General features: G+C 39.9%; 1 protein-coding gene across 1 annotated transcript in view; it reads right to left on the bottom strand.

Annotated features, from left to right (window-relative positions):
* The window catches only part of CPNE4 (copine 4), a 679,918-nt gene that overhangs the window by 536,108 nt on the left and 129,643 nt on the right, over positions 1–14,167 (bottom strand). Inside the window, exons 3-4 of the mRNA XM_069088381.1 lie at positions 878–956; positions 130–281 (exon numbers count right to left, since the gene is read on the bottom strand). The gene's annotated coding sequence lies outside the window, so the exon portion shown is untranslated. The remainder of the gene's footprint in view (positions 1–129; positions 282–877; positions 957–14,167) is intronic.

Below are 14,167 nucleotides of genomic sequence, written 5' to 3'. Positions count from 1 at the left end.
AGGGAGGGAGGGAGGGAGGGAGGAAGGAAGGAAGGAAGGAAGGAAGGAAGGAAGGAAGGAAGGAAGGAAGGAAGGAAGGAAGGAAGGAAGAGAGAAAGAGAGAAAGAAACAAAGAATCTGTCGACCTACCTTTCCAGCCTTATCTATGTGCCGTTCCCCAGAATCCAACATGGTAGAGTAGAAAGAATGCTAGCTCAAAGGTTAAATCTTGCTTCCGATGCATACTACCTGTGTGACCTTAGATAAGCCATGTCCACTCCTGGATCTCAGTTTCTTCATCTCTAAAGTAAGAGGGTGCTTGTAAGATGGCTTTCGAGGTCCCTTCCAGCTCTATAGCTAAGATCCTATGGCTCCTTTCCAAACTCGGTAGTCCAGTCAAGCTATTTTTCTTGCTCCCCCTCACACATAATACTCTATTTCCTTTCTCCATGCCTTTGCGTTGGTTGGTCCCCTATGCACAGAATACCATATTTTCTGAGAAGGGGAGTAGTCTAAGAGACCAGAAGGACAGATGGAAGCCTGATTGTGCAAGACTCTTAAGAGCTAGACTGAAGATTTTATACTTTATCCCAGAGGCTATTGGGAGCCACTAAATCAAGGACCCCAGTGAGAAGTCTGCAATAATGAAGCTTAACAAAAAGGAGAAGATGTAATAGCTATGTTTTAATCTTGGCCAATAAAGTTGGCCTTTCACTTTTTCTCTGACTCCATTATCCTTGGACTTATAGTGCCAAAAATCTTATCTTACCCCCTACTTAACCTTTCAATATTTTAAAAAGCAGCTGACATCACAAGGAAAACTTTGAAAACTCTGCTTAGTGGAGTCAGCTCTGCATTATATGACTCTATAATTCTCCTCACCTGTTTATCTCCTTACCTGCCATTCAGGAGAGCTCGTTTCCATACCTCTCCTTGAGATGAAAGAAATTCTGTCAGAAAGGGATTATTTGAAGGGCCTGAAAAATAGAGACAGAGCCTCTAAGGATTGTTGTCATTTCTAATCTTAATTTCCCCTTGACAACCCCACCCCAGTTTGGAATTATCATCACCCTTTTGGCAATTAAAAAATAAAGATAAAAATCACTTCAGCAGCAGAAGATAATGCCAGGGGATTACAACTTCAATGAGACATATCATCGATGGGAACATGAGCATCTTGTCAGAGAGTGTTTATTTCAGGCAAATGTTCATTGTCATAAAGAACAAGAAATAAGAAAAGATCATAAGATTTAGAGCTCGGAGGACCTTAGAGACAATCATAATCCAACCCCCTCATTTTACAGATGAGGAAACTAGAGCCCAAAGGGACTAAGTTACTTGCTCAAGGGCACATTTCATGAAAGCTTACAAAATTGTGTCACTCTGACAGAACATCTTTCAAAGTTTTCTTGAGATAAGCTGTTTCCCCAAATCCCAAAGGCAGCATCCTTTTATTTTTGTTTGCTGTTTTAGGTAGGTATTTTATTAGTGATTTTTTATATTGTTGTCACCATGAAGTGACCCTACCCCACCTCTTCCTACCCACCAGGCAATTCACCAAGGTCAACAACATGTGCTTTGTTTCCTACCTACTGTGCATCACCTGAATTCCAATTTTGTCTCTGCTTCTTATTACCTGTGTGATGTTGAACAAGTCACTTAACCTCTCCAGGCCTCAGTTTACTCAAGTGCAAAATGGGGAAACAAACTTCTAGCTGTAAATCTATGATTCTATGATCTCTCTGCCAAATGAATAGCAGTCTATTTCACCATCAATCCCCTAAAGTCAAGACTGATCTCTACATTGATCAGAGGTTTGATGCATTTCAAGAATGTTTTTCTTTAGATTACTGACACAGTTGCTGACATCTTCTTCCCTAAGCCCAACCAAAAACAACGTATCTCTACCTGGATTATTTTAGATGATTCTTCAAGCTCTGTTCATCCAAATGCCTATCAAAACTCAGAACACTGAATAAAATGGAACCAGGATGTAGAAAGTGGGTAATTTCAGTTCATAGTATGGCTCCAGAAAGTTCCCACAGCAGGCGTGGAACACATGATGTTTAAGAGATTAAATTGCGTCTACAAAAGGTAGACACTAAAACCCCCCAAATTATATGTATTTCTCAAACCCCTGGGTCTACTGAACAGGCACACACACAAAAAAACAAAGCAGGTGCTTCTTAACAAAAGCAACAGTTCTTAATCTTATCTCTTCTGCTACCACTACTTTCCTTCATGGCCAAGGGCACCTATAATTAATTCACATAAGCTGAACCCTCAACCTCGCTACCCTCTACTTGCACTCACTCCTGAAGACTGTATTGGCAATTAATTTGTCAGGGAAATGCTAGGGGGTTGTGAATACTGGTAATTTTACACCATAGATATTCAAATTAAATGTCGAGCCCAAGTGTGTTTAGTGTCACAGTGTAAAATAGTGGCAGGAGAAGAGAGAATCATCAACTTCACCCATTGAGCTCCTGAGGGAGCGGAGGAAGGGACCTACAAAACATCAGCAGTGGATGTAACCTTGGCTCCATCTGTGGGCTTGACTTAGGAGCATTGGGAACACATACACAGTAATTACAAGTGATGCTCATTGTGTTCTAGCTATAAAGGAAAGGGTACATAGGGGTGGTTATTTATTTGGCAACCTTTCTCAAAGTTCTGAGAAGCCTTTTGGAGTAGAACAATGGCCATCAAGACAGACTGATATTGCACCAGGGCCTTTAGCCCCTAAAATCTTGTTGGCCCATGAAGCAGCCACCAGGAGAGATGCCCTGTGGAGTCCTAAACTAGCTGGGCATCTGGTGAGAGGCAACATGGTCCAGTGGGAAAAGCTATGGCATTTGAATCAAAGGACAATAGTTCAGATCCTGTCCCAGCCTAGATCATAGAGCACTGAGAGGTTATGTTAAGGCAGTTAGGTGACATAGAGGATAAAGTGCTGGACCAGAGTCAGGAAGATGAATTCAAATCTGGCTTCAGACAGTTACTAACTCATGACCCTGAGCAACCCTTTGGTCTTAGTTCCCACCACTACAAAACAGTAATAATAATAATAATAATAATAGTGTCTACTTCATATGGTTGTTGCAATGATCAAGTGAAAGGCTTTGCTTTTCTAATCCTGGGAGAAAGTATAGTAGATAGAGAACTACTATCAAAGCCAGAAATATCTGTGGGTTCTGACATATACATCTGTGTGGTACAATGGATAAAGCACTGGGCCTGGAGTAAGAAAGATCTGAGTTCAAATCCTGCCTCAGACACTTACTGGTTGTATGACCCTGGGCAAGTCACTCAACTTCTCAGCTTCAGTTTCCCTAACTCTAAAAAGGAGGATAATAATAGCACCTACCTCTCAGGATTGTTGTAAGAATCTTGCCTTAAAGTGTTACAATACATACATACATACATACATACATACATACATACATGCATTTATGTTTGTGTGTTATACTAGTTGTATGACCTGGGCAAAATACTTAAGCTATCAAATCTTCTAGACAACTCTCTAAAAATATGAGTTGGAGAGGAGGTGCTGACCTGAATTGATAGAGGGAGTCTCCTCATCCAAAAGTTCCCTATACTAATAGAATCTCAGTATAGTCTCTATCCCTATCCTATCTAATCCCACTTAAATGCTATATGCATTAGGAACTTTAGGAGAGGCCAGTCAAGGAGGTCACAGTCAGGGACATAAGAAATGACAGTATCTAGGGGGTGGTAGCAATAAACCAAGTAATTGAGTTTGTGGAAATGCAAAACAACACTCAGAGATACAGAGGGAAGTTAGGGAGCAATGAACCACTGAGGCAGGTAACTAAGCTGAGGGGTAACTGACACCAGTCACTCTAAAATTCTGAAAGAGAGATGGTAAGATGCTATTTGGGAGCCATAAAGGATTCCAAATTCAAAAAGCTTTTGAAAGATAATTTCAATGCAGCATGGATAGAGGCACAAGGCATGTAGACCCTTTTCTACAACAGAGAGATCATGCTAAGATACAGGTTCAAGAGAAAAGACAAAGCAGGGAATTGATAGAAACTGGTGTCTCTTATCCAGGGAAAGTCAAGAATCTTACTTAGCTAAAGATACATACTGAATTTCATAAAATTATTAGCCCAATTGCCTCATTTTACAGTTGAAAAAAATGAGACCCAGGAAGGTTAAGGTCACATAGGCAGCATATATCAGAGGCAGAATTTGGACCCAAGCCTTCTGAGTCCAGAACCATTCTTCTTTCCACCTTCATGCCGACTCAATTAATTACTAATTTTGTTACTTTAGAGAATTGCTTCAGTGTACTCATCAGTAAAAAGGGGTATTTTGTACTAGATGATCTCTAAAGCCCCATGAGAGAATCACAGAATTTCAGAGCTTCAAGGAACCTCAACAAGTCCAACCCTTACCTAAACATGATCCCTCTGCATCCCCCTTGATAAGCAGGCATCAAGTCTTGATTCGAAAGCTCTTCAATGACCAGATCACAGGACTAGCCAGAAACAAGAGCTGACAGCCCCTTGAAAAGCCTAGGGCTCAGTATCATCAACCATTTTTCACAATAGCCCATTAACATATAGCAATGACAAATCTCCCACTTGAAACTTCTGACAAACTTAGCAATGAGAACTTTTCTGTTATCTGAGAGAAGCAGATGTTTATCAGACTATATTTCAGAACCAAGTCATTGTTTTATAAAACACACTCTACGTTCCCTTAATCTAAAAAGTCTAAATGCCAGTCATAAAAAATTAAGAGTCTCTGTTTTTCATGTTGCTGTTTATTTCATATTTTACTTGCAGATATCTTTTCCTTGATATTTTCCACAAATGGGGGAACAGAGCTTATTGAAGGAAAGCTTAAGACAACAGAAGATCTTGCCATGCTCTCTTACTAATACTCCAGCTACAATGAGACCAGGTTGTCATTCCTCTAGAGAGAATAAGGTTGAATATCTTAGATCCTTCACTAATAAAGATTTTTTTTCTTTTTGCTTTAAGTAAAATTCTCTGAAAATCATACAAGCCAGGGAGGAAAAAGTCATAATGATAAGGGTTCTAAAACATTTAACCTTACATGCTCAAGGTGGGTATTATTATTCCTACCACATGTTTGGTCACTTTGGAGGCATGGGAGCATGGATAGAGCTTCAGAGTACCAGAAAGAAGTCCTGGCTGACCCTTCCATTTGTTAACCAATCAATATACATTTATGAAATATTGACCATGCACCAAACCTATTAAGTGCCAGGAATAAAATGCCAAAATTGAACATATCTTTGCTCTCAATGACCACTAACTATTGGACTTTCTGTCAGATTATCCACCTTACTGAGGCTCTGAGTCTCAGTTTCCTCAGCTGTTAAATAGGCATAACAGCCTGCTTCACAAGGAGGGTATTGTGAGGAAAGTACTTTGCCAATTCCAAAACCATCCATCCTTGAAGGGACTGAGCTCCTTTCCTTAGAGGCAACCAGTGGTTCAGTGGACAGAGTTTTAGAGTACTGAGCCTAGAATCAAGAGAAGACAAGTTCAATTTTGACTTTATATTCTTAACTAGCTGTGTGACTCTGAGCAAGTTGTCTAATCTCTTTCTACCTCAGTTTCCTCTTCTGTAACATGGGGATAATAATAACACCATTATCCCTGGGTTGTGAGGATCAAATGCAATAATTTTTATAAAGCGCTTAGCACAGTACCTGGCATATAACAGCTGCCTGTTTCCTTCCTTATTATTGAACTATTTGCCATACTTTATCCAGGGTTAGAGAGGATTCATTTCAGGGCGGAAAAATTCCTACCATGCCAGGTTTATTGGCAGTCTGAATAAGAAAAGATAGCTGATTTTGAGGTTGGAAGGGCCCATAAAAGCTGTTCTGTCCAGCCCCCTCATTTTACAGATGAGGAAATTAAAGCTTATACAAGATCGCATAGGGAGTAAAGCCAAAAAGTGAGAAGAGACTCCATAGCTTTTGCTCTCTTCCTACGGACCCTGGCTCCCAGAAGTATTGCATGATAGAGGCAGGTGTTAAAATTCCAAAGCCACCCACCAGGAGACTACCTGTAGAGTGGGCTGACCTTGCAAGTCAATGCAAGTACTGCCTGTGATCCCTCCCTATCACAATAATATTTGTCCAAGAAAGGTGCAGGAGGCAAGCCAAGGAAATTCTCTTGGGTAAATTTGGCTTTTCCAAAGCAACATAAAGCTGAGTTGATGTTCCATGATGCAATGTGCTGGCTTCCCTGGAGCCTACTGGGTTGAGAGATGGCTATTGGTCTTTCAGAGTAGGTAGTTATTGATTCTCATTACCCAATGCCCAATAAAATGCCTTGTCACTTTAGGCACTGGCTACACTTTCAATAAGCAGAGGGCTGCATTTTTCTGTAGAGATGCTCCCAGATGGAGGAGTTCTCTGCAAAATTTACCAATTTCACTGAACTAGATATGAAGCCTCTAACCCACACAACTGAGCAGAAAAGGCAAATCAGCATCATGAATGTTTCAGAAGCATTCTCCCCTCTGAACCAACAAATATTTTCCCTTTTTTCCTTTTATCATTTTTTAAAGATCCTCTGCTGTCTTTCTTTTCATCCCCCTTTTTCCTTTCCTGTACTAAAATGTTTCTCCAAATCCCAAGGCCACACTACATTTGAACCTATATTAAAAAATCAATCACTTGTAGTTTTATGATGGCAGGTCTCAAAGACTCACATTGCCTTTCTAAAGCAGGAAATTTATATCTTCAAGAAAACAGACAGGAAATAGTTATTGTTCATGGTAAATGCACTTTTAACTTTTGCATCTAAGGCTAACCAACAAGGTAGTAAGTATGACATAATTGCCTAAGCCAAGAGGACCTTTCATTGTCAGCCCACCTTCAATTGTCTGATCTACTAACCCTGATTATGCCACTAGGGAATTCAAGTTTAAGTGGAATGACAAACATGTTAAGTGCAAATGAATTTATAATCAGCACACATAATCAAAAGGACCATGATTTTCAATCAAGACAATACCAGAAAATTATTTGGAGAAAGTTCTCAATTTAATTATATAAACATTTATTAAGCATTTACTATGTATAAGGCACTTTGCCAGGTACTGGTTAGAAAAAAAATTAAGCAGTCCCTGCCCTCAGGATGCTTACATTCTACTATGAAGATACAACATAAATGAATTAATAAATAAATGATATTTGAATCATGAGGCATATACCAAGTATCTCCTGGGCAAGATAAAAGAGAAAAGTGAGACAGTATCTGCTCTCGAGGAATTTCCATTCTAATCGTGGGGTGACAGGATTTATTAGGGAGTGGCGACCAAGGGAGTTTTGGTTTGTAGGTTTAAGCATCGTATCTGGCACATAGTAGGTGTTTAGTAAAGTTTATTGACTAACAGATTAGGAAGTCATGGGGTGGTCATTTGCCATGTCTTTTCCAGAACCAAGGAGTGAGAAGGGATGGAAGGGCAGAGGGAAGAACAGAGGAGGAGGGTGAGATGACGTATCTGGGTTTGTAACAGTGTATGAGGCAAGTAGAAAGATGTCCAGGGTGAAAAGGTAATTGGATATGAAGCATAATTAGATGGATTATTATTCATTCACTAACTCTCCAATCAATTAGCCCCAATATAGAGGTCCAAAACTAAGCAGATTAACATGCATCCAGATAGCTAAATAAAAATAAAAATGTTTTATATATAAAAGCTAGGTGGCACAGTGAATAGAGCACCGGCCCTGGAGTCAGGACCTGAGTTCAAATCTGGCCTCAGACATTTAACACGAAAAATTAACCGTGTGACCTTGGGCAAATCACTTAACCCCAAATGCCCTCCAAAAAAAGAAAAAGAAAGAAACAAAAATATATATTAAATTTTACAAAATATTTTCAAGAGGAGAACGTCTAACAACTGGGACAATTGAGAAAGGTAATAGGAAGTGGTACCTGTGCTGTGCTTTGAAATAACCTTGAGATTTGGACACACAGAACATGAAAAAGGAGTTCATTTCATGCATGGAGGTATGTAAAGGAAGCAATTATGAAGCTTGCTTGATTAAATTAGAGAGCACATGAAAAAGGTACTACAGAGTATATTTTCCTTGGGGAATAATTATTAGCAAGTGGCTGGGAAGGTTCCTAATATTTGTATTTATTGTATTGTTCACCATTTCCTACCCAATAATATTTTCCCATCAAATTTTGATACGCCCTAGACACTCTTAAGTAGATAATTGATCATAGCACATCTCTAACTTAAAGGCTAAGGAGCTCTCAACATCAGGCTAGAGGTCTGAAATAGTATAAATTAATGTGTATCTAATGGCAACTTGTCTGTTACAATTCTTTATTGTGATTAAGAGTTGAGTGTTGGGAGCCAAGATGGCAGAGTAAAAACAGGGCCTCTGCACAGCTCTGGCTACCACCACCTCCAATACATGGAAAAAAATGACTCTAAACAAATTTTAGAGCTACAGAACCCACAAAGTGACAGAGAAAAACAAATCTCCCACTGAAGACAGCCTGGCAGGCTGACAGGAAGGTGCTATTGCACCAGGCTAGGAGCTGAGTGCAGTATCATGTGAGCCACAGGGTTCTGGCCCCAGGGTGGCACCAACCAGCGGCAGCGAGAGCAGACCCCAGGAGAGTGAATCACCAGCAGCTGTGGCAGTTTCCAAACTTCTCAACCCATAAACGCCAAAAAGAAAGTAAAAGGCCAGTCAGGAACCCTGTTGGACCTGGATGGAGAAGAGCATGGCCCAGCCCCTTCCCCCAGGGTGAGAAGTGGTGGAGGCACTAGCTCTAGGCCTGCAGATCACAGGGGGACCAAGAGACCATTCAGAGGGTAAGCACTTTTGCTTTAACCTACTTGGATCCGGATCATGGTCTTGGTCGTGGTCCTGGGTGTGTGACCAGTGTGCCAGAGCTTGTGGGGGCTGCAGAGAGAGTGCCCTCCTCATAGCTCCAGCAGCTGTGAAGACCCCAGAGATTTGGGACAAAGCTCTCTCCACTCTGGAAGCATAGTTCTACCATGGCAAAGAGCTCAAAAGTCAAGTAATTGGCTGGCAATATGAGCAAGCAGAGGAAGCACAAACAGACCATAGAATCCTTTTGGGGGGACAAAAAGGATCAAAGCATGGAGCGGGAAGAAGACAGAAAAATCAGAACTCCTGCATCAAAACTTCCAAGAAAAATATGAATTGGTTACAGGCCATGAAGGAGCTCAAGAAGGATTTTGAAAATCAAGTAAGAGAAATGAAGGAAAAATAGGGAAGAGAAATGAGAATAATGCAAGAAAATCATGAAAAGTGAGTCAACAGCCTGCTAAAGGAGACCAAAAATACTCTGAAGAAAATAACACCTTAAAAAATAGACTAACTAAAATGACAAAAGAGGCCCAAAAAGCCAACGAGGAGAAGAATGCCTTAAAAAGCCAAATTTGCCATATGGAAAAGGAATTTCAAAAGCTCAATAAAGAGAATAATTCCTTCAAAATTAGATTGGAGCAAATGGAAGCTAATGACTTTATGAGAAATCAAGATACTATAAAACAGATTCAAACAAAATGAAAATATAGTAAGGCAATGTGAAATATCTCATTGGAAAAACCACTGACCTGGAAACTAGATCTAGGACAGATAATTTAAAAATTATTGGACTACCTGAAAGCCATGATCAAAAAAAAGAGCCTAGACACCATCTTTCAAGAAATTATCAAGCAAAATTGCCCTGATATTCTAGAATCAGAGGGCAAAATAGAAATGGAAAGAATTCACTGATCACTTCTTGAAAAAGATCTCAAAAAGAAAACTCCTTGGAATATTATAGCCAAATTCCAGAGTTCCCAGGTCAAGAAGAAAATACTGCCAGCAGTCAGGAAGAAACATTTTGAGTATTGTGGAAAAACAATTAGGGTAACACAAGATTCAGCAGCTTCTACATTAAGGGATTGAAGGGCGTGGAATATGATATTACAGAGATCAAAGGAGCTAGGATTAGAGCCAAGAATCACCTACCCAGCAAAACTGAGTATGCTTCAGGGGGAAATATGGTCATTCAATGAAATTGAGGATTTTCAAGCATTCTTAATGAAAAAAACCAGAGCTGAACAGAAAATTTGACTTTCAAATACAAGAAGCAAGAGAAGCATGAAAAGGTAAACAGGAAAAATAAATCATAAGGAATTTATCAAAGTTGAACTATTTATATTCCTACATAGAAAAATGATCATTGTAACTCATAAGACTTTTCTCAGAATGAGGATAGTTGAAGGGAATATATATATATGTATGTATGTATGTATGTATGTATAGGAGGGTGTATGTGTATATAAATATATATGTGAGTGTATGCATATGTATGTACATGTATTCATAGACAGAGGGCACAGGATGAGTCGAATATGAAGGGATGATATCTATAAAAATAAAATTAAGAGGTGAGAGAGGAATATATTGGGAGGAGAAAGGGGAAGATAGAATAGGGTAAATTATTTCATATAAAAGAGTCAAGAGAAAACTGTTACAATGGAGGAGGAGAGCAAGAAGGCGAAATGGATCAACCTTACTCTCATTGAATTTAGCTTAAGGGGGGAATAACTTACAGACTTAATTGGGTATCTTACCCTATAGGATAAAAGGGGAGATGATGGAAGGGAGGGCAGGTTGGGGAGAGGGTAGTTAGAAGCAAATGTTTTTGAAAAGGGATAAAGTCAAAGGAGAAAATAGAATAAGTGGGGGATGGGATAGGATGGAGGGAATTATAGTTAGTCTTTCACAATATAACTAGTATGGAAATGTTTTGCGTAACTACACATAAACAACCTACAGTGAATTGCTTCTCTTCCCAGTGGGGGTGCGTAAGGAGGGAAGAAGGGGGAAAAAAATCTGAAACTTAAAGTTTTCAAAACAAATGTTTAAAAAATTGCTTTTTACATGCAAATGGGAAATAAGATAAATAGGCACTGGGGTATAGAAATCCATCTTGCCCTATGAGAAAGTCAGGGGGTGGATGAGGAGAATATAAGAGAGATCCAACTGGGGGAAGGGGTTTTCAGCACACTCAGTATTTTGGGGTGGGGGTAGAGAAAAGATGGGGACAAAAATTTGTAACTCAAAATCTTGTGGAAATGAATACTGAAAACTAAAAATAAATAAATAAATTGGAAGAAAAAAAGAGTTGAGTGTCCTCAAAGTATTGACAGCATTACTGAGACAGAGTTGGTGCAAGAGCTTTGGAGAGAAGAAACATTCTTTATTCCTTTTTCAAGACAGACACTCTAGTTCCAGATTCTCTTTGGGACTAAATCCAGGGAGAAGAAAGAGAAAAAGTCTCTTGCAGATAAGCAGGAGAAATTGGCTCCACAACAGCAAACTAATTTTCAGATTGCCTCTAGAGACTTCAAGGACTTTTCCCTTGGGTGAGATCAGGGTTTTTCTCTTTGTTAAGCAAGATCACATCTCATTTTCTCCTTCATTCTTCTATATTTCCTGGTATATGAAATACAAAACTTCTCCAATTTCTATTTTCTATGTCTTTTGATAAATGAGTTTACACACTATTCATTATTTGTGATGGTCTTTTGTGTAACCAGTATTTGGCAAGAAAGAGCTAAGCTTCTGAATATTAAGCTTAGGGTACCCTACCCCTTTTAAGGGATAGCAACCAGAGAAGCAAGCAGCACTGTTCTGAACCATCATGCTCCCAGACTAGCAATATTTATGGGGCCATATAGATAGAATTTTAAAACTGTACTCCTTGTCAGAAAAGAGAAGAGCAGTCTCCTGGCCTTTTTTCTTGTTCCTCTCAAGGCAAGAATCATACTCTCCCTGGGCAAAGGGTAGGCAATGCTCCAGAGACACCTATCAATGCCTCTCCTTGAGTTGTTTATTTATCCATTTTGACATCCTATTTGGATGTACATATTCTTTGCAAGTAGCACATGTCTTACATATTGGTAACTTTGGCAGATGTATGCCTTCAAATAAAAAAGGTACAAAATATATGTGGTCTCCACCTCCATTCCATCTGTGGGTCCCCATTTTAGCCAAGTTTCGAAAAATTAAGCTGTATACTTAAATGGTTAAGTGCCAGGCAATTAGCCTGGTTCTGAATGGCTCAATAGGAATGAGGAGAAAGCAGAATTTTGTCCTGAGATAGATGAAGAGAGTTGACACCTTTTTTGAATGCACCAGTCTTAAAGGAGGTAGATCAGGTTCACATGGGGTTGGCAGGATTCCTCTGGATTCAGGTTGGGCATATACCCTGGGGACATCAAAGGCCAAGAGGAAAACTCCATGTATATTAAAAGCATTTATAGATGGGACAGCTAGGTGGTGCAGTGAGTAAGAGTGCCAGCCCCAGAGTCAGGAGGACCTGGGATTGGTTCTGGCCTCAGATACTTAACACCCACACAAAATAACTGGCTGTGTAACCTTGGGCAAGTTACTTAACCCCAATTGCTTTAAAAAAAAAAAGCATTTATAGATTTATATTTGGGGGGAGAAAAGAAGTAAAAACAAAGTGGACACTAATCCACTGACTGAAAAAAATTGTGATAGTGAATCTAATGAAAAATGGGCAGCTAGGGGATGCAAAAGATAGAGCACTGGCCTTGGAATCAGCAAGTCTCATCTTCCTGAGTTCAAATACAGCCTTAGATATTTATTAACTTTGTGACCCTGGGAAAGTCACTTAACCATGTTGGCCTCAGTTCCTCACCTGTCCCATGAGCTGGAGAAGGAAATGGCAAAGCACTCCAGTGTCTTTGCCAAGAAAATCCCAAATGAGGTCATGAAGAGTTGGACATGACTGAACAAGAAGAAATGATGAGTGTGAGAAATTTAAGAAGATATTGGAAGACTTGTATAAATAGGGTGCAGTTGTAGGAGCTTTGTGTCTGGAGTAGGACCTCATGTCCCAATACTGCCTTTGTCACTCACTATCTTTGTAAACCTGGGCAAGTCACCTGCCCTAGCCTTAGTCTCCTCATCTGTAAAATGAAAGTATTAGACTAGTTGGCCTCTTAGGTCCATTCCAGATCTGAATATTTCTCCTCTAGGATCAGAAGTTAAGTGGTTTGCCCAAAGTTACACATAATAAGCATCAGAAGTAAGTGAAATGAGAAGAAGTAAATTAAAATCAGGAAAACAAAATGACTGTCATAATGGAAACAAAACGGAATGAGAGGCAGCACTCATGGACATTTGCCAGTCACACCACCTGTCTCTCTCTACGTGTCCCCACCATCCATTCTGGCAAATGGGACCTGAATCAAAGAACTTAAAGAGTTTGCTTGGTGTTTGTTATGGACACATAACAGAAAGATTTTCTTTCAGGCTATTAACTACTATATAGAAAGAGGGCTTAGCATTCCAAAACCAAGGGTGGAAAATGGGCTAAACTTCTCCAAGAAAACTGTGTCTGTCGAGTGTAAATCAGGATCTCTCCTTCATGTGAAAATTGCCAAGATGATTTTCAACTGTAAATATATGCTAATAGCCACTATAAACAAAAGGCAAAAGACTCCTAGGCAATGATAAAGCCTGATGAAATAGCTCACTGAAACAAAGACGTCTCCAGCCACCCATCAAACCAAAATGAGGAAACTTCCTGATGACTTGTCAGCGCGCTGCAAAGCTGCTCATATGGAAAGCCTGAGCACCCTGCAGGGGCCAAAAGGTCCCATGTCTTCAAGGGCTTGTCAGTCCAAAGGAAGGAATGACACCCAGGCTCAACTCAAGTGCATCACCAGAAAGCTGAGGGCAGTCATTCATGGGCAATGGGCCTTCCAATTAGCAAACAGCAAGCACAGATGTTCACTCTTTCCCACGTAGTTATCATAGAGAGCACAGCGGCAAAGCTAGAGCATGCTACAAGAAATCAGTAAAGGGCTGAAGTGGGCTTGTTTCATTATATATACACATGCAACTCAATCTTAAGTCACATCTCCATATGAACATCAACAAGGATGTGGGATCTCATTGTGAGAGTGCATTCCCCAGTCACAGGTCACAAGTCATCTGTGACTCAGGAGACATTATTTTAGGAATGACTGTGGTTGAAGCTGCTTGCTTCTCTGGTTGCTATCCCTTAAAAGGGTTAAGGTACCCTAAGCTTAATATTTATCCTCCTGCAGCTAGCCTGTCTGTCCTCCAAACTGAGCCTGGCTCGTCCTGGAA

This window comes from Petaurus breviceps, unplaced genomic scaffold, assembly GCF_028583685.1.
Source record: "Petaurus breviceps papuanus isolate PSGF00001 unplaced genomic scaffold, PetGlider_PUasm1.0 185, whole genome shotgun sequence".
NCBI lineage: Eukaryota > Metazoa > Chordata > Mammalia > Diprotodontia > Petauridae > Petaurus > Petaurus breviceps.
Note: the sequence above shows the minus strand (reverse complement) of the source record. Positions and strands in the feature narration are given on the sequence as shown.